General features: G+C 38.3%; 1 long non-coding RNA gene across 1 annotated transcript; it reads left to right on the top strand.

The window, feature by feature from the left end:
* Positions 1–1,830: 1,830 nt before the first annotated feature.
* On the top strand, positions 1,831–17,901 carry LOC124282542. Its single transcript, XR_006900182.1, has 3 exons — positions 1,831–1,916; positions 14,856–14,857; positions 17,889–17,901. It is a non-coding gene; the product is annotated as an uncharacterized LOC124282542 (long non-coding RNA).
* The last annotated feature ends 1,809 nt before the right edge of the window (positions 17,902–19,710 follow it).

The following is a 19,710-nucleotide window of genomic DNA, read 5'->3' as shown; positions in this document are numbered from 1 at the left end:
ACGTCTTTCCTCAAAAATAAAAAAATTAAAAATGCATAAATAAAATCAAAACATGTTTACTTGACCCATCCCGCCGGCGGAGATGTAATGTCAGTGGTTAATCAGAGGATTTAAAGTACCAACAAGGTACAATTTACACTGAATTGTTAAAAAACAACTGTTCAAATAATTTTAACACCAGGACATGAGACATGGGAAAGGAGACAAGTATCATGGAATATTGATTATAACAAAAGAAACCAAGGTAATGACACCATAGTGATGACACCATGGCAAGGTAATTGCATTTTTATTCTGTGTAACCATGGCAACATGACTAATTTCACTCAGGAAAAACAAATAGAAATCATAATGGAAAAATATGTTTCAATCTCCAATTTTTAACAATTCTACAGTGTTACCTTTTTGGATCTATTACTGGACAGCATGCAACTATGGTTGTTTCAGGAAGTCATTGAGCAATACCCAAGGCTTGAGGACCGAGACTACCTTAGGACTGATTGCATCATTTACATGCCAGTTTTCTAACACTACACCATATTACAACTACTGTTGGTATTGGTTAAACATGTCTCCCAAAACATTAGGTACACAAGGAAATACCCTTAATGTTGAATTAGGTCTTAGAATGAATGTGCCATAGCACAATGGTCATTAGCTGTCTGTTTTAAGTAAAACACGCACGCGCACACACGCACGCACGTACGCACTTACACACATGCTAAGTACCGTAGGCAAACTGCACTCAACACTAACACTAAACACTAACCACATGAAAAGCACTGTATGCAAACAGCACTAGACACTAACAATAAACACTTGACACTAACCACATTGTAAGCTCTGTAGGCAAACAGCACTAGACACTAACACTAAACACTTGTCACTAACCTCATTGTAAGCAATGTAGGCAACCAATACTTGACACTAACCACATTGTAAGCTCTGTAGGCAAACAGCACTAGACACTAACACTAAACACTTGACACTAACCACATTGTAAGCTCTGAAGGCAACCAACACTTGACACTAACCACATTGTAAGCTCTGTAGGCAAACAGCACTAGACACTAACACTAAACAGTTAATACTAACCAAATTGTAAGCTCTGTAGGCAACCAACACTTGACACTAACAATAAACACTTGACACTAACCACATTGTAAGCTCTGTAGGCAAACAGCACTAGACACTAACAATAAACACTTGACACTAACCACATTATAGGCACCATAGGTAAGATGTGCTAGAAACTTAACTGTACATTAAAAATATCATTCATCAATTCCCTGATTATGTTGAGCATAAAATGCAAAACATTGTGGAAAACTCTGACTAATGCTTAAAATACTGTCGGAAACAGAAAAAAAATCTACAATTTATGTAGTTGATATGTGAAAGTGTGTAATATCTGTTAAACTAAATTCTGCCTAACTAGAGTCTCAGCGGTAGAGAGATAGGAAATATAGAAAAGGGACTTTACTGAGGAGTGATTAGTGCAGAAATGAGCAATGTGGTTATTTTCTAGTCCAAAGCGACTTATTTGGAACAGACCATGGCTTTATGCAAATTAGCGTGGGATGATATTGTATGCAAAAAAACACTTTTTAAATGCTCATTTTGAAATTAAGCTTAGCTTCATTACAAGCAATAGCTGACGTAAAAAAAACCAACTTTAATACTGAAAATATTAAGGATGTAGCTACCATGGAGTCTCAACATCACTACAAGAAGAAACAGGTAGGAGGGGGCGTCTCAAAACAAAACCAGGATGGGTGTCGCAGACAGTGGTTGGGTCGGGCTGGGGGATAGAGATATCAGCTAAGATAAAAGATAATCCTTTAGGGGAATTAAACTGGGGAAGGAAATGGCATGTCATAACAACTTATAAATAATATTTAGTCCTGTCAATCTTCGTAGGCAAACAGCACTAGACACTAACAATAAACACTTGACACTAACCACATCATTAGCTCTGTAGGCAAACAGCACTAGACACTAACAATAAACACTTGACACTAACCACATCATTAGCTCTGTAGGCAAACAGCACTAGACACTAACAATAAACACTTGACACTAACCACATCATTAGCTCTGTAGGCAAACAGCACTAGACACTAACAATAAACACTTGACACTAACCACATCATTAGCTCTGTAGGCAAACAGCACTAGACACTAACAATAAACACTTGACACTAACCACATCATTAGCTCTGTAGGCAAACAGCACTAGACACTAACAATAAACACTTGACACTAACCACATCATTAGCTCTGTAGGCAAACAGCACTAGACACTAACAATAAACACTTGACACTAACCACATCATTAGCTCTGTAGGCAAACAGCACTAGACACTAACAATAAACACTTGACACTAACCACATCATTAGCTCTGTAGGCAAACAGCACTAGACACTAACAATAAACACTTGACACTAACCACATCATTAGCTCTGTAGGCAAACAGCACTAGACACTAACAATAAACACTTGACACTAACCACATCATCATTAGCTCTGTAGGCAAACAGCACTAGACACTAACAATAAACACTTGACACTAACCACATCATTAGCTCTGTAGGCAAACAGCACTAGACACTAACAATAAACACTTGACACTAACCACATCATTAGCTCTGTAGGCAAACAGCACTAGACACTAACAATAAAGATGTTCATAAACACTAGACACTAACAATATAAAGATGTTAATCAATAGATGAGACATATTCAATTTTGTCTCAATATAATTCTTTTCTTGTCCGTCTATTTCAAATATGTATCCAGCTATATTGGAACCGTGTACTGGAGCGGCGTTTATATAAGCCACTAGGCTTGTTCGCCTATCCAGAATTCTGCATTGACGAAATAAAAATATGTTTAAACCAACATATTCAACACACAAGAAAAAGCATAAAATATCTTTGAGATGACCCCTTGTGCCCGTAGGCAGCACATGCATTTCATGCCAGGTGAGTCAACGGTCCGTCGTCATACTTGGCCGAGTGACCAAATTGCCATCTATAGTCTGATCTATTGTTTTCAACAGCTATTCGTATATTTTTCTAAGTTTTGGCCGATATTACGAGTAAAAACGCTTTTCTGGATATCCTATTACGCATCCCAGTTTGGTCGATGTGGGTTATTTTAGATGTCTATGCTATTTGCAATTGTGTAAATTTTAGGGATGCAGACATAACAGCCTATAAACAGGTTTTTTTTCTATTTCCGACAGTACTTTAGTCCAATTTTGATAACAAAATCGCCTTATATATAGAACAGGAAACACAGTTTGAACATTCAGAACCTATGGAAAATCTAGACTTGTTTCATTTAGAGCTATACGGTTGGGGGGAGTTAGTTGGGGGGGGGGGAGTGAAGATACATGTATTATTATCCAGGGACTGTGAGTGATGGGTGAAGACTGAAGCTGAAAATCGGTGCTGATACTAAGTTGTCATAAAAGGTAAGGGTTGTATCACAAACAAACTGCACTTGTATATTTTTATATGTCTTTTAAAAGGCCATGTGAGTCAGATGGAATTGGTTGATGACTGGTTTACTACTCAGTAGATGAATTTACATTTGTTTGTGAAATGTGACTGGTTTAAGATTGCAAGCTAATGGAAAAAAACCCGAATTAACCTTCCCCCTTACACTCTTACTGTACCAATTACAGGACAGTTGAAATAAAATAGAAATTTAAACTGAAAAAAAGTTTGGACAACACGTGTCATCACTTGTTTGAAAACATAATTGTCAGTAGCTAGTAAGTTCAACTACGTGCACAGATGTAGGCACCAAACACTGCGGGGAGCTGTGACTGGTGCATAACCGTGTAGAGAGATTCATAAATAGACTACTTTTATATAACGTCTATGGATCCTTACATGACCAAGGGATGCAACTCATCCTCTCTGTCTTAGGAATCTTGCAAGTGACTAACTCCACCCAGAAAGGTATAGCACGCTATACAACTGTGTCTCCTTCTGTGTCCTCATATCCAATGCATTTAAACAGCTGGGATTTAATTATTATAAACAGCCAACATTTAAACAGCTGGCATTTAATTATTATACACAGCCAGCATTTAAACAGCTGGGATTCAAACAGTTAGGATTTAAACAGTCAGGATTTAAACAGAGTAAACATTTGGGATTTAAACAATAGCATAACTTGATTTTTGTCTACAAGGCATTGAGGACAAAATAATTAATATTAGGGAAAAGTAAATTGTTTACAGCTTGGAGCAGCATCATCATCTAACCCAGCTGATCAACTGATGCATTGTGGAGTTCACTTTCAAACACATACAGATACCTTGGCTAAACTTGAGGAAACAGAACATATCTTTCTAAACATGCCACATCCCGGAAGATAAGCATAACCTACTTCTCTAACAGTTTTCTTCAAAAGGACAACTTTCTAAATGGGTTCAAGACTATTCTGGTGTTTGAGTTTGAGACTCTTATACACACAGCTTGTGTTACAATCTAATCAAAACAAACACTTGAGATGATTCTTTTCTTTGACTCTACCTTCGTATGGGTTGTCTGTTGATAATTTCAAATGTAAACACCACAGTTTAAAAATCTTGTTTTCATTCAAATTAGTTTTTGTTATGTGTAAACTATTTCCTTAACCTGACACAGTCTGACTGACTCTTGACTTCTGTAATGTCATGTATCTTTATGAGACCATTAGGCGATATTTATTTCTTGTTGGCAAGGGAAGGGAAGCAGGGCAATGGAAATGGGTCTTGTTTGAGTCAAAACCATCATTTATTCATCAAAAGACAAAAAATCCCAAACAAGGACATTATACCGACTTACAAACACATGATAAGTTTTGAGACATGTAGTATAGGAGACATATCTAAACACAACTAATCACATAGTAGTCTCATATAATTGTCATTTAACGCACATCAGTGACCATACAACACAGCTATCTCTGCTTAGTGTCAGAAAAACCCTTTGATGGTGACTGCTCGACAGGCTCTTATGTATGACCACGTCGCATGCTATGCTCATCATTGTTGCGTGTCACACGATACTGCTATCACAGAATGTTCATGAAGACATATTTCAGACTTGAAAGCCAACGCCACTTCCATCATAATATATGAAAGCAGACACAGTCTATGTAAGAAGTTCAAGCTCTTTTGATACTCTGGGCCTAAGAGAGAATACCAAGATAATTTGTTTCCGGAGGAAAAATGGGCATATGATGCTAATTAACGGCTGTACATGTATCTATTATTATAATTCATAAGTGATGGCGAGTTATTTCAACTTAACACAACATAGAAACATACTTATATTTTGTAGAGGAAACACTGAATATTCACGGCCACAGAGGCTATGTTATCGATCATCATCCTGCATATGTGAGGGGCAGTGGTGTAGCCTTGTGGTTAAAGTGTTTGCTCATCAAGCTGAAGGCCTGGGTTCAAATCCCCACATGGGTACAACGGGAAAAGCCCATTTCTGGTGTCCCCTACCGTGATATTGCTGGAATATTGCTACAAGCAATTTCATCTCACACACCGCATATGTGACAGTTGTACACTGTATCTTTTCCAGTTTGTAAATTTGGGATCAGATCTGGTTTTCTGGTGAAAAAAAAAGATTAGGATGGATGAGCAAGAGATTTGTGAGGGGAATAAATGCATAACATTTAACTCTGACACCACCACCCTTCCTTTTTGAAAAAAGATATCTTCTCTTTCCATAAGATATTCACAGGTTTTGTGGAAATAATCATATCCAGACCATTGCAATACCTCATGCTAGTAGCAAAGACTACTCATGAACTAGACAAGGCAATAGACAGAGATGCTACAAAAACTCTGATCTAAGAGCTTTGATGGAAGCATCCTCATCAGCTGAATCAATTCCATACTGAACCCCGTGAAGAACTATCCATGGTTCAAACAAGTGAACCATTTGAGGTCTCAAACTAGGGTTCTGAAGCATTATAGGGCTAAAACTAGTACCTGAAGCATTATAGGGCTAAAACTAGTACCTGAAGCATTATAGGTCTCGAACATGGGGCCTAAAGCATTATAGGTCTCGAACATGGGACCCAACACATCAGAGGGCTAAAACTAGTACCTGAAGCATTGTAGGGCTCAAACAAGGGGCATAAAGCATTATAGGTCTCGAACATGGGACCCAACACATCAGAGGGCTAAAACTAGTACCTGAAGCATTATAGGGCTCAAACAAGGGGCCTAAAGCATTATAGGTCTCGAACATGGGACCCAACACATTAGAGGGCTAAAACTAGTACCTGAAGCATTGTAGGGCTCAAACAAGGGGCATAAAGCATTATAGGTCTCGAACATGCGATCCAACACATCAGAGGGCAAAAACCTGTGCCTGAAGCATTGTAGGGCTCAAACAAGGGGCCTAAAGCATTATAGGTCTCGAACGTGGGACCCAACACATTAGAGGGCTAAAACTAGTACCTGAAGCATTGTAGGGCTCAAACAAGGGGCATAAAGCATTATAGGTCTGGAACATGCGACCCAACACATCAGAGGGCAAAAACCTGTGCCTGAAGCATTGTAGGGCTCAAACAAGGGGCCTAAAGCATTATAGGTCTCGAACATGGGACCCAACACATTAGAGGGCTAAAACTAGTACCTGAAGCATTGTAGGGCTCAAACAAGGGGCATAAAGCATTATAGGGGACCCAACACATCAGAGGGCTAAAACTAGTACCTGAAGGTAGGGCTAAACATTATAGGTCTCGAACATGGGACCCAACACATCAGAGGGCTAAAACCTGTACCTGAAGCATTGTAGGGCTCAAACAAGGGGCCTAAAGCATTATAGGTCTCGAACATGTGATCCAACACATCAGAGGGCAAAAACCTGTGCCTGAAGCTTTGTAGGGCTCAAACAAGGGGCCTAAAGCATTATAGGTACCGAACATGGGACCCAACACATCAGAGGGCAAAAACCTGTGTGTTGAAGCATTATAGGGCTCAAACAAGGGACCTAAAGCATTATAGGTCTCGAACATGGGACCCAACACATCAGAGGGCAAAAACCTGTGCCTGAAGCATTATAGGGCTCAAACAAGGGGCCTAAAGCATTATAGGTACCGAACATGGGACCCAACACATCAGAGGGCAAAAACCTGTGTGTTGAAGCATTATAGGGCTCAAACAAAGGACCTAAAGCATTATAGGTACCGAACATGGGACCCAACACATCAGAGGGCAAAAACCTGTGCCTGAAGCCAGTGTATGAAATAAGCCAAAAACCCAGCCAGACATCATGGCTGGTAACTCCAAAAACTTACCAGCCCAGAAGAGATTTAACCAGTCCTTTTTAAATACTATATAGACAGTGCCAGTGGACACGTTATCTGAATATTTTTTTTTCACCCGGCCATCGGGCTTGCTAGCTGTAAAATTTGACCATCCGGCAGAAATCTAACCTGTCTCGGGCGGTCGGACGGGCCTTATTTCATACACTGCTGAGTCATTGTAGGGCTCCAACAAGGGGCCAGAAGCATGAGCAGGCTCAAACAAGGGGTATGAACCATGGATGGGCCCAAACAAGTAGCATCTAAGGGCTCAAACAAGGGCTCAAACAAGGGCCCAAACAAGAACCATGGATGGGCCCAAACAAGTAGCATCTAAGGGCTCAAACAAGGGGTACGAACCATGGATGGGCCCAAACAAGTAGCATCTAAGGGCTCAAACTAGTGGCAATACAATTATATTCAAATCAAGCTTCAAAGGGTTTGTGCACAATTACCAAAGACTTTTAAGACTTGCCTGGTGCTTTATTGTTTGTTTGTTAGGCCTTTATATATGATGAGATGAGGCTATGTCTGAAGTCAAGCCAAACGGTGCTCCTCATAACAACATGGCCATGTCTAGGTCTGTGGCATTTGCTCAAAATGTTTGCTATCAACTCTGTGACCTGCCACCCATTTAAGTGTTGGGTTTTAGATGTCACACTGTGGAAAAATAAGAAAATATTTGAATGCATTGTATAACAGTGTTGCACAAACAAGTACACAAGATGTACCTAATTTCATTTATCAAAGGTTTAAGTCCACTTCCTGTTTTTGAAAGGTAGGTGGATATCGGCTGTGTCAAACAGTATACAATGGTAATAATTATCACACAAATACACTTAAGGCTGATCATCACATAAAGGAAGTATATCATGTTGAAGTATTGTATTCTGTATTGCAATGAACATGATATGCCCAAAAGAAAATGCTTGTTGGGATCTCAGATTCCATTAGAGTGTTATGTCCTGTAACTGCAGGTTAAGTCTGCAAATGTCACTGCACCAAGCTATGTAGAATATGTAGCACACCTGTTGTCCATGGATCAGATCATGAAATCAAACAAGTGATTGATATTATGAGCAAAGTTCCACTTGGTTGGGTGTGATGACATGAAATCAACCAAGTCATTGATTTTGACGGCATGCTCAGGAGAAAATATGTGTATAAGAGAACAAAGTGTTAAAGCTTTGTTTCATTTTGATTTCAAGAAGTATTTAGACATTTTAATCCAACATTGAACCCCACTCATTTGTACAATATATGTATTTATTTATTTTGTGGGTTAGAAAATATTCCAGCTATATGTAGCTTGTAAATAACAGAGTCTGGACAAGACAATCCAGTGATTGATGCAATCAGCAATCATCCATGTATCAACCTAATCACTGATCCTGACCATACAATCCATTCAGTCACCTCTTACAAGAAGCGGGCGGTTGGGTAGCATAGTGGTTAAAGTGTTCAGCTCATCATGCAGAAGACCCGGGTTCAATTCCCATGTAGGCACAATGTGTGAAGCCCATGTCTGGTGTCTCTCCGGGATATTGCTGGAATACTGCTAAGAGCAGCGTAAAACCACTCACTCACTCAATAAGCAGAGGCTAAAGGCCTTTTCTGACCTGGAATCCCTACAGGGAGCAAAATATGTGTCATTATATAGGGAATGTTATAACATGCATGCTATCTTTCAAGTCAATGTATAACCATATAGGACAATGAGCATCACAAAAAAATTCCCTAGTCATCATAATAAAGCAACAAGTCATTTCTATTATCATAATTGCTATTGCATGATTCGAATGTATAACAAATACATGCAAAGGCAATTCAATTGTTCACATGATGAAAATACTACAAATCAAAGTAGGGAATTGCATTGGATTTCATTTTTGCCAGTGACATTTAGAGATGTGATAAATATGTATGAAAAGCTACAAGCATACAATTCAAATTACATACAAAAATTTGAATGAATCCAACCAAACCCACATATCAGAGAAAAACAGTCCATCATTCAAAGATTTGTGATTTTTAGGCCAGGTGATCTACAAACAAACATATTTGTTGATTGATTCTTTTTTTCAAGATGATCAGAGGAGATTTTGCTTTCCATCTCAGATGTTTTCAAAAGCTATCATGAAGCTAATGGTGTCATAAATCGACATGATGACATTTAATGTCAATTTAGTTTTATGGAGGACTATGTAATGCACATCTAGCAGCTTGGGTTTAGATTACACAATAGTTTGGTGAAAAAAATGTTGAACAGTCTCTCTAACCTTTTTACACTGAACAAGACCATCAAAATGAACTGTTACAACTTCAGGAGATATTATTGTTGCATGATTAGTATAATGTAGTAGTAAAATATCAATTTGAAGTGTTCATCAAACATTAACAAGATAACCATTTCCTTGGTTACAGCAAAAGTTGTGAGCGGAGATGCTGAAAATGCAATACTTACAGACAAATGTGATTATGTGGCAGGCTAAGGTTATAGGTTCACATAAGAATTTCAAATTTGCTTCAATCTGTATTATATGTACACTAGGTACTTGCTGCAAGTCAAATTGTGTAATGATACAACGTTACAATGGAATGCTGGGTAATGAGCACAGATAACATTGCTTTGACGACTTAGTCGTAATGTATCAATAGTAGAGATACATCCATATTGTTGAGGAACAACTGCCTCTAGTTATGATACATCAAAAGTTCAGATTTATCATTCGTGGTAATGTATCATTGGTTGTGATGTACCAGTATTAATGGTTGTCGACTCGATTATTTACAGGTAGCCACCATATACCCGGTAGCGGGAATATTGTTGAGTGCGGCGTAAAACTAAATTCACTTACTCACTCATTGGTTGTGATGTACCAGTATCAATGGTTGTGATGTACCAGTATCAATGGTTGTGATGTACCAGTATCATTGGTGGTGATGTACCAGTATCAATGGTTGTGATGTACCAGTATCATTGGTTGTGATGTACCAGTATCAATGGTTGTGATGTACCAGTATCAATGGTTGTGATGTAGCAGTATCAATGGTTGTGATGTACCAGTATCATTGGTTGTGATGTACCAGTATCAATGGTTGTGATGTACCAGTATCATTGGTTGTGATGTACCAGTATCAATGGTTGTGATGTACCAGTATCAATGGTGGTGATGTACCAGTATCATTGGTGATGTACCAGTATCATTGGTTGTGATGTACCAGTATCAATGGTTGTGATGTACCAGTATCATTGGTGGTGTATCAATATTTGTATTGCACCAATAGTTGTAATCTATCAATATTTATATTGCACCGATAATTGTGATGCACCAATAGTTAAAAACAGTAAAGTATTTCCTAGATTTACCTCATGTCCTGAATCTCCTTCTCATTAAGCTCCTTTAAATTTATCACTGTTTGTTTGTTTCCAACAAATGTATATATATAGAGAGACTAAGTGACAGTCCGGTAATATTTCATCATTCAAAGTTCAAATGCACCAATCGATGCAATATATCAATATTTGTAATGCATCAATATCAATATTTTTAATGCATCAATAGTTTGTTTACAATTTTTCAAACAATGTCATAACTTTGGACACAGAATGCTTGAAATAGAATAAACATCCTCTATGATGAGGGCTTCCCATGTCCTTCAAATAAACCCCTACTTCCTTTCTGATTTCTTTTGCCAGTTTCACACTCAACCGTTGATCATTCTGTTTACTTCAAATGCTGGGAAGATCCATGTTTCCTGTGCTAATCACGAAATAAAACATGGTTATCAGAACATACGGAAGCTTTTGCAATTATACAATATCTCATGTCATGACGTGCATAATGCTATCAAATTTGTAATCTTGGACATAAAATCATCATTTTATGACATTTGCTTTCAAAACATTATCATTTACATGAGAAAGGGTGGTATCATTCTCAAGGAACACCATACAATTTGTGAAAATGATACCCTGCTCCTCGATTTGTTCATCTTGTAAAAGTAGTTTGAAAGGCAAAACCTTTCAGAATGCCTAAAGGAACAGCATTTAACCAGGACATGTCACCACGGAGTGGAGATAGCAGCAATAAATGCTTGATATACTGCTTTAGAAACCAGAGTGCAATGAAGGCTACTGGAAGAAACACCATCAAGCTTTTCTTCCGAAGTATCATTTCACAAATGGAAAAGAGTAAAAAATAAATCCCCTTCTGACAAGACACAATCTTTTTTTTCTTGAATTATCTCACAGCAAGAACCTGATGGTTTTGTCAGAAACGGCAAAAATCCAATGAATACCAAATATCCTTATGAAATTTGATGAAGTTGATCTGTACGCTGGGAGCCCCGGGCATGTAGGAGAAACAGAAAGGATGTGGAAGGTTTGATGGAAGGAGTACTTGGGAAGGGATAAACATCACTAAACCCTGTCTGTGTCTTGTACTCTCTGACCAAGAAGCACAATCGCTTGTAACATCTCAAGGTCAACATGTAAATCAATAAACAAAATAACATGTCTGTAAATAAATATGTTTGTGAATTTGGTTTAATGCCATTCGTGAACGTTATGTCAGTATTGTATTGCAGCAGCATGACCAGATTCAGCATTGTGTTTGTTTTGTTGTTTAATGCCACACTCAGCATTATTTAAATATAAATAATTAAATCTGGACCAGACAATCCTGTGATCAACAGCATGAGTATTGATGACATGTGTCAACCAAGTCAGCTAGTCTGACCATCCAATCCTGTAAGTCACCTCTTACGACAAGCAAGGGTTGCTGAAGATCGATTCTAACCCGGATCTTCATGGGTAAAATTTAACTAGGAATGTCCATTCGGACAACTGATGACTATTTAAGTATTCAATAACCAATGTGACAACCAATCCCCATACAAGTAGTCAATAACCACTGGGACAACCAATCCCATGCAAGAAGTCAATAATCAATGTGACAACCAATCCCCATACAAGTAGTCAATAACCACTCTATAACCAATCCCCATACAAGTAGTCAATAACCGCTGTGACAACCAATCCCCATACAAGTAGTCAATAACCACTGGGACAACCAATCCCTATACAAGTAGTCAATAACCACTGGGACAACCAATCCCCATACAAGTAGTCAATAACCACTGGGACAACCAATCCCCATACAAGTAGTCAATAACCACTGTGACAACCAATCCCCATACAAGTAGTCAATAACCACTGTGACAACCAATCCTCATACAAGTAGTCAATAACCACTGTGACAACCAATCCCTATACAAGTAGTCAATAACCACTGGGACAACCAATCCCTATACAAGTAGTCAATAACCACTGGGACAACCAATCCCCATACAAGTAGTCAATAACCACTGTGACAATCAATCCCTATACAAGTAGTCAATAACCACTGGGACAACCAATCCCTATACAAGTAGTCAATAACCACTGTGACAACCAATCCCTATACAAGTAGTCAATAACCACTGTGACAACCAATTCCTATACATGTAGTCAATAACCAATGTGACAATCAATCCCTATACAAGTAGTCAATAACTACTGTGACAACCAATCCCTATACAAGCAGTCAATAACCACTGTGACAACCAATCCCTATACAAGTAGTCAATAACCAATGTGACAACCAATCCCCATACAAGTAGTCAATAACCAATGTGACAACCAATCCCCATACAAGTAGTCAATAACCACTGGGACAACCAATCCCTATACAAGTCGTCAATAACCACTGTGACAACCAATCCCCATTACAGTGTACAGGAAACCACTGTGACAACCAATCCCCATTACAGTGTACAGCAAACCACTGTGACAACCAATCCCCATACAAATGCACAGCAACTATTCTGAGAAACATTACTATACAAATGCTTAGCATCCATTGAGACATCAAATCCCCACACAAATCTTCAGAATCCATTGTGACAACCAATCCACGTGTCAATACTCGACATCCATTAGGGCAACCAATCATCACTAAAATATGTAGCAGGCATTGTGACAATTAATCCCCCCAAAATACTCCTTGCATATATGTGACCACCAATCACTTTACAGACATGAAGCAACTATTTTGACAACAAATCCAACACAAATACCCAACCGCCATTCAAATGGTCATTGTGACAGCCAATCCTCATTCTGAGAACTGATGGAGCCCGGTAGTGGTCAATAGCCAGCCTGTATGATACAATCATCCAGTCTTCTCAGCGTGGAGAGTTGTGTGTGTCTGTATCAAGGTATAAATCTTCCAGCAGACCTGCTAAAAGGCTGCCACCTCACTCCAAACATGCTCTGGAGAATAAGGATCTCTGACAATGCTCATTTTCTCACCACCAATGGCATGATGAATACCACAGTTGTGACCCAGAACATTATTAAGGACTTCCAGATATTCAGGTGATATCAATCTCAATGCAGTTTTCTATAGATATTAACCATCGTGTAATAAATCTGTTTCCCAACAATTCCTGATCTGGAAACATAAAACACACAAAACTAGTCTAGGAACTGGTCATATGGAAAATGTAACTTGGCTTTTAATGGTTATTACATCCAGCAATAAACCTGTAGTTATCACCAGTGTCTGTGCGGCTGTGTACAGTGAGATGGTATTAGTAAAGTGACATACAGTTTGAGTTGTTTAATCAATCTTATATATAGGCTGGATGAGTGAGTGAGTGAGTGAGTGAGTGAGTGAGTGAGTGAGTGAGTGAGTGACCAGTGAGTCTGGGACCAGACAATCCAGTGATCAACAGCATGAGCATTAATCATCGGATTGGGATACAATGATATGTGTCAACCAAGTCAGCGAGTCTGACCACCTGATCCCGTAAGTCACCTCTTACGACAAACATGTGTTACTGAAGATCAGTACCCAGATCTTCACGGATGATGGGCTATATGAGGAACTGCTTCTTTGCAGCTATATCTGGACAGCGACAAGCTGAGATTCTGCTATATCATGAGACATTGTTTTGATATGCAACACATACCTTTACTGGTGCAGTTGGGTAGCCTAGTGCTTAAAGCGTTGGCTCATCACACCAAAGACCCAGGTTCGATTCCCAACATGGGTACAATGTGTTAAGCCCATTTCAGGTGTCCCCTGCCATGATATTGCTGGAATGTTGCTAAAAGTGGTGTAAAACTAAATTCACTCACTCACTACATCTTTACTGTTACAGACTTTGACAACTGAGTCTATATATTATGGTCTGTGAGATACATGTATTATATATATGGGTTAAACCATTCAAGCCAACTGCACTTAGAATTATTGTCCATGTGCATCCATTATGCCTTTATACACCAAAAATATTTACTTTGTCAAATGACTACTGCCTAAATTATATGCATCATTGTACTACAGGCATGTGGCATTTTCAGTGCAGAAATGAAGATCACATCACAATAACTAACAGCTATGTATTAGATATACCCACACTTTCCGAGGTGTGCTGCTCAATACCCTATTGTTTGAGTCGTGGTGGCCTCGAGGCGTTAGCGAGGAGACCCACGACTCAAACAGTAGGGTATTGGGCTTATTGACACACCGAGGAAGTGTGGGTACATCTGACTTATACCTCACTTCTGGTCGAAGTTACGAGTTTATTATAACACTTTATGTTCCAATTATGACCAAAAAAATATTTCTTTTCCATCTGTTTCATTTATTTTTAGCCCACTGGTTAAGACCCTCAAATGTCAGCGTCTATAGTCTGTTTGCAGTGAAACCTACCGATCAATTTCACTTTAAACAAAAAAGTACTCAAATAAGTGAAATCACGATTAGAATCTCATAATTTGACCTTGCCAAATGAACATCTCAGAATTATATTCAACTTAGAATAAAATTTGTTTAACAAATGATCATAGTTTCAAATCAATATTATTGTTTTGTATTACAATTTTAGGGGGTAAGCGTAGTAGTTGGAACAGTGAAACAAATGCCCGTGCGATGCGTAAATGCGTTAACTTCTACCAAACCTGCATGTTCTGGGTGTTTCATTTAATGTGCATACCCCATTGTAATACAAACCAATAACAGCGCTTTGAAACTATGATCGTTTGTTAAACAACTTTTATCCTAAGCTGAATATAATTCTGAGATTTAAATGTTCGGTAGGCAAGGTAAAATTATGGGGATTTGCAATCTTAGTTTCACTTTATTTGATTTACTTTTTTAAAGTGATATTCATCGGTACGTTTTCACTGCAAACAAACTATAAGCAGTCAATTGCATGTGCATGCACGGGCTTGCACGATTTCACACGATTTTAAACACCAGTTCGGCTCTCGAGAATGACTTCAAGTAGCCCCAAATATGCTAATATTACTGATAATTGACATTTGTATGGGCAGACCAATGCGCATGCGTTCTCTGACTCGCATGTGGCATAGAAAACATTTGGAAGATCACACGTTCGTTCACCATGGATGCTGAAGAGTGAACAGAGGATTTTCTTTCTCAAATTGACAGTTTGTTGAAGCGTCACATTTCGACCTGGATGATAAGGAAGATTTTGAAACAGTCCAAATCTCAATGTGAGTCCATTGAAATAAAATTATATTTCGCCGTTTGTTGTGTCTTTATTGCTTCGGTATACCCTAGTGAAAAAGTGTAGGTGTATCATTGATACACCTACACTTTTGACAGGTGTACCGGTCAATACACCTACACGTTTAACAAAGGAAACCATGGCAACGAGACCGGAAGTGGGGTATAACTGGAATTACAAGCTATACTTTAAATGATGATATCAACAGTTTTACTGTAAAATATTTCAACAGTAATCTGTTATTGACAGTTTTACTGTAAAGGAATATTTGAACAGTTTTCTCTGCTATACTGTAAAAGGAAATTTTAACAGCTGTCTGTTAGAACAGCCGAACTGTAAAGGAAGATTTAAACTGTTACATGCTATGACAGGCAGCTTTATTGTATTCATTGAATATTTTAGCATTTATTGATAGTTCATAGTTTCATTGCAAAGAAAGATTTCTTTCCTAATGATATTTAAAAGGTAAATATGGGAGAAAAGTTGCTAAAGTAATTTCTGATTCAAAGTCTTTAAAGAATAGTGATGAGTTTATGTATTATGTAGGAACCTGCACATCAACTTCTGCACAGCAACACTGTCACAACCTGATGCCAAAACAGAAGGTTGTCACAAAAGGTCATCTGACTCCTCCAGTGAGCTAAACATGCATGTTTTTAGTTCCTTTTTCACTCTCTCTGTGACAGCATATTGTTGTCAGTATAATCTTTCTAAAGACAAAATAAAGTGTTTGACTCTAATAACATACACACGAACAGGAAACAACTGAATATGTACATATTTTCCTCCAATGTCTCCAGCCTACACTCAGGTCTCAGTGACAGACAGGAGCTATCTGTCAAGTGAGAATCTCCAGGTCTAGCCACAGATTGGAAGATAATGATCAAGAACTGATTCATTCAAAGTTTGTCATCCATACCACTTTCGGCCTGGCATCTACATTCAGAGAGTATCCCTTTTCATTTATTTGACCATCTCAATGTTCTGCCTCAGTGCCCATTTCTGGCATATTTCAAGGATGCAATTACTTTCATTTTTGTTTCCAGTGATTCAATATGGCTGCCAATATGTAGAAATGTTCACCATTGGTGTGACAGATGAGTCTGCCAGTCACTGTCAACTATATCTCAATAAGGTAGTCTGATTGGCTGACAGGATGGTGAAAGTCAAAGCTGGCCTATTACCATATTTGTCTCCTGAGACACACCAGGCCAAAGAATGCTAGCAAGACAGCCTCACCACAAAGACATGTTACTCTTGATGAAAGATTCAATTCCTCCCTTGGTGAGAACTTTCAAAGTTAGAGCAACCGTTTGAGTAGATCTTTGACAGCATGTCAAAATATCCTGTGTCGATATCTAATGTTGTTGAGTCAATGTCCTAAAATTCATTACTCAAAATATCAAGATTTGTTGAAACACTTTTATAAATATGCATACATATACTGGACAAAATAAGTTAGGGATATAGGTATTTTTATGATTGATATTTTATCAGTGTGTCAATGAATAAATAGATCATTATTCATAATTTCAAAATTTATGTATATCCCAAACTATTTTTGTCCAGTATACAAGAATCAGATTATGCTTTTATTCTGCACTAAAGAATATTTTGTGTGTTTATTTTCAAGATGTCATTTTGAATAGTTTTTGCGAAAATCCTTGGCATTGCTCGTTACATTTATACTAACACTGAAGCAAATTTGAAGCAGTTGTAATTTAGCTTGTAAAGAGAGTGTCGTATTTGTGTGATACAGTCTGTTGATGTTAGAAGAAGGCATGGTTACACTGTAATATCATTTATACTTTAAATAACATTGTTATTGAAGCAAAACTTTTGTAAAATTATACCCACAATTTCCACAGGAATTACTGACACTTTCACCAATGTAATACTACGTGGACCTGTGAAGATGTGGGTTAGAATTGGTCTTCAGAGACCCATGCTTGTGATAAGAGATGCCTAACAGGATTGGGTGGTCAGACTTGCTGACTTGGTTGACACATGTCATCGATGCTCATGCTGTTGATCACTGGATTGTCTGGTTCAGGCTTGGTTATTCACAGACCGCCGCCATATAGCTGGAATATTGCTGAGGGCGGCATTACACAACAAACACACAAACAAGCAAATGCTGAGCAAAAGTTTAATCATTACCATCAAATAGCATCAGCTATATCACTGACATTTTCTTTTAAATATGAAAGAACTAGGCCCTGAAGGTCCTGCAACACACCTTAAAGATGAAGCAAAGGGACAGCCATGTTTAACATATAACAAAAACATGTGATCAGTCTTAATGGACACGGCCACCTCCGTGATGTAGTGGTTAGAGCGGAAGGTCGCAGGTTCGATCCCCGGCCACATCACACCAAAAGACGTTAAAATGTGGTACTTGTTTGTCCCTGCCTGGCGCTCAACATTAATGGGTACAATGAGGACTGGTCGGCTCGGAGTCAGTATAATGTGTCTGAGTGGGGGTGAATGCTTAACTGCGGCATGGTATCTCAGTCGGCTAGCACTCTAAAACCAGCTTAAGTCACATACACATGCATGCATGTCGTCATATGAGTGAAATATTCTCAAGTATGACGTTAAACCCCATGTCACCTTACCTCACCTTAATGGACACCATTGCTGTTTCATTCAGCTAGGATGAACCTGAAACTACTGCTGACCTTAGGATTTGAAGAGTGAACAAACAACTAAACTAATGTCAAGCGGAGTATTTAACTGGAAGAATCAGGTTTTGTTGTTTTCGTCATCATCTTCCAAGAATGACCTTTGAATATTCATCATAAAACACTACACAAGTCTTTATATTTATCGTATGACAGAATGTCATAAGGAGTACCGAGGAGAGGAGCACAACACAGTACTGTAAGCATTGCTGCATCCTCCGATATCCCAATGGGCAACTCTGAAAGGAGCAAGTCATAGACTGTACTCAGATTGGCTATCAAAGCATCCATTTGAACGTATAATATAGCTGTCCCAATAATTTAATATGCTTTGCTAGCACAAAACCATTGGTGATATTTCAAAACATTATTTGACTTCATCCAGGGAATAACTTTGACTGTCATGACAAAATGGTCAAATAGCATAATCTTTATATTGAAAGTTAAATCATAAGAAAGTGGTGCTGTGATGCCAATATACCACTCAGAAATTGATGCCATCAAAACTACAGTAGAGAAAGCAAGAAAATGGCCTAGTTTGGGGCTTATTGTGAGTGCATAAACCCAGCTAATCCAATAACTAACACTGAGCCCGGCACAGATAGGGGAAGTGGATGATTTACTGAAACAGCAGGAGATTGGGCAAAACAGTTTGAAAATTGAAAATACAGTCGAGCACCGTTGTCTGAATATTCATGGGACCAGGAAAAATATCGAGTTATCCGAACTCCGACACATCTGACCAGGGCATATGATCATATATCAATATGAAAGAAAACAAAACGCTTCTCAGCATGTTTTGATTTGAAACTATGATCCCTTTTCAGTAGTGTTTAGTCGTAACAGTGAGTACTTCCTAATTAATTCCTTCTTAATTAATCCTAATTAAATAACAAACAAGTGACACCTTCAACTCAATTAGCCCTAATTAGTTTACACTATCGCATCCCTTTGATTCATGCGACACAATGTGGATAAACAACCTTAGTTCAGAGGGATAATAACTTGCCCATGAAAGGTAGGTGAATATGGAGTTTCTTTGCAAATATCGAAGTTAAAAGGGTAATTTTGCATGTTGGGACCTTGAAATTATATTGAGATATCCGAAAT

The sequence above is a fragment of the Haliotis rubra genome, unplaced genomic scaffold (genome assembly GCF_003918875.1).
Source record: "Haliotis rubra isolate DU_JTF1 unplaced genomic scaffold, ASM391887v1 Scf3, whole genome shotgun sequence".
Lineage (NCBI taxonomy): Eukaryota > Metazoa > Mollusca > Gastropoda > Lepetellida > Haliotidae > Haliotis > Haliotis rubra.
Note: the sequence above shows the minus strand (reverse complement) of the source record. Positions and strands in the feature narration are given on the sequence as shown.